Source organism: Volvox carteri (assembly GCF_000143455.1).
Source record: "Volvox carteri f. nagariensis unplaced genomic scaffold VOLCAscaffold_5, whole genome shotgun sequence".
Lineage (NCBI taxonomy): Eukaryota > Viridiplantae > Chlorophyta > Chlorophyceae > Chlamydomonadales > Volvocaceae > Volvox > Volvox carteri.
In genome coordinates this window covers 2,109,892-2,112,720 of record NW_003307548.1, presented here as the reverse complement: position 1 = coordinate 2,112,720, position 2,829 = coordinate 2,109,892, and positions in this window count along the sequence as shown.

The following is a 2,829-nucleotide window of genomic DNA, read 5'->3' as shown; positions in this document are numbered from 1 at the left end:
ATCTCATTGATACGAGATCGTCTGGCTTGCTGCGCCTTGGCACTGTAGCAACCCACTCAATGCCATCGACAATAACTATGAAGGTTTCTCCGGCGCGGCACTGTGCAAGTTCACACGCAAAGTTAAACACTTCACGTTTAAGGCGTTGGCCTATTTGTCTCTTCTGTAAGTACAGGTCGCGTATCTGCATAAAGGTACCAGATGGTGCCATTTTCACAGCAATCACATAGTGCTAAACCCAGTGACGTTTCTTATTGGTGCTGCAAATTGTCCAAATGTTCACATGACTTCTGGGCAGCAAGAGGTGAAATGCCGTGCAATTCCGGACCCTGGTCCGGAAGTGTACGGCATCTTGAAAATTATGCTGAATCCTGGTCTTAACTTCGCAGAATTGGACAGTACCAACGAATCGAAGCCTATGTGCTCATATTTTGTAGATGACATCCAGGCAGAATAGTCCAAATAGCGGACAGGGGTCCTCGAGGTCTGTGTCCCCAGAAAGGTCGTTGAGGAACACACTTGAAGAAGAGAGAGCTCTCATCATCCAGAGGAGTTTAAAGAAGCTAGCAAGCCTTGGACTACAGGTCGCCAGGCCTTCAAGCAAGCCTCCATCTCGTCCGCCAAAACAGCGCTCACAACGAGGAGCTGAAGAAGGACACCCTCGACAATCAGCACGTATTGCTACTATGCATGCTGCGACAAAGAGGAAAGCCGCTGCCGCCGAGGGTGCAGTCCGCAATAAGGTATGACCGGGTCCAGATCGGGTCAAACCATTCATTTCCCTTCATACGGTTACCGCAGACCATTTCTCTCATTCCAATTTTCCAAATTATACTGTTTGACGCGATCTGGGTTACAAGTGTTTCTCTTAGGTTCATGTTTGCAATCACGTGCATTTTCACGGGATGCCTTGCTCCATGTCAATGTCGGCAAATAAAATGAATGCATGCAAAGGCAACAGATATCTGGGATCGATCCCAACCCATTTCCTCCTTGCGGTGCAGAAAAAACGGCCCAGGACCGACGATGATGCAGCCGTGGAAGCTGCTGTGGAGGTCGCACCTGACCCTGACACCTACCTCAGCATCTTCACCGATGCACAAAAACAGCATGCTAATTCACACGGCCTTATGCTGAACAATGAGGCCGGCCGCGTCCGGCCGGCCATCCTTAGCTGGCCATCCCAGTACACCAGTCCTTTGCACTAAACGACCGGCCACTCCGCCTCTTCCAGAAGGTAAATCAAGGTTGAGCTGTGATAGCACGTCTGCATCACATGTGTTGACTTTGTTCTGGTTGCTTCTGTCTGCAGGTGTGATGGCCCATTGTGGGATTGCTCGCAGTCAAGGGCAAGATGACCGCAGTCCAGTGGGCCATGAGGACCACTGGGCTGAGCAAGAAGCAGTTGGATGCGGTGGACTTGGAGTGATACACGCCCTGTTAGGAACCACCTTAGGTGTGGGGAGTGTAGGCGGTGTGTGGGGCTGTACTTGGCTATTGGGCTGTCCTGTCCATGCGCCTTGTTGCGAGCCCCTCAGCATAGGCCTTGTGATCGCGTTCAGGGATCCATCATAACACTCATTCATTTGGTATGCTGCAGTACCATATGCAGTTCCAGCATGGATCGAGCGTGTGATTGTAGATATGTTGTAGGTATAAGTGCTGGCATGGTGGACCTGGACCTCATATGTGTGTCTGCCCGAATGGGAAAGTGGTCTGCTGTGAGAATCGGGCTCTAGCGAGATGGTGGCCCTAGGTTTTTGTTGGGCATACCTCTGTTTGAAGGCGCCCTTAAGAACGGTTTAAGAATGCTGGGGGACGGAATGCTTGAGAACACTGTAACAACGCTTGAGAACGCTGCAAGAATACTTGAGAATGCTGTGAGAACGCTTGAGAATGTTGTAAGAACGCTTGAGAATGCTGTGAGAACGCTATAAGAACGCTGTAAGAACGCTTGAGAATGCTGTAAGAACGCTTAAGAATGGTGAGAGAACGGTGTAAGAATGCTGTAAGAACGCTTAAGAATGGTGAGAGAATGCTGTAAGAACGCTTGAGAACGCTGTAAGAACGCTTAAGAATGGTGAGAGAACGGTGTAAGAACACTTGAGAACGCTTAAGAATGGTGAGAGAACGGTGTAAGAACGCTTGAGAACGCTTTAAGAATGCTTAAGAATGGTGAGAGAACGGTGTAAGAATGCTTGAGAGTGGTGAAAGATTGCTTAAGAATGCGTGAGAAAATGGTTTGAGAATGTCCTTGAGAACGGGTAAGATCGCTGAGAATGCTTGAGATTCCCTGCAAAGAGCGCTCTCTTGAGATTGCTTAAGAACGCTTGAGAAGGCACAATCTTAAAACATGGCAGATAAGAGCGTTCTCAGAACGCTCTTAACAGCGGCATCAACTTGTGCTTTATATGGCTTAAGATCGCATTGAGAGCGCTCTTAAAGCGGTTTCATTTTGGTAGGAGTGTGCACGCTCCAGTGCTTGCTGCATGTCAGTATGGACGTGATGTCCAAGACCCACGTCGAGAGCATGCATTGGCTGCACCTGTTGCACTGCCGCTGCAATATGGCGGCCTGCGTCTGTTCATGCAAAGCAATACCGTAGTGCTACTTATAGTTCGTGCTACAATAATTCGTGAGGCACCACGAATATGTAGCACGTACAAATTCAAAGGTATCCCAAGGGACCACAGCCCCGAAATATCGTACCCTTCGAAGCCGGTCGATCAAACTTCGCAAAAACTAGGATTTCAAGGCGGAAATCAGCTCTTAAATACATAAAATATAGTCATAAACGTAGGACATGAACAACGCTGGAAAACGTGCAAG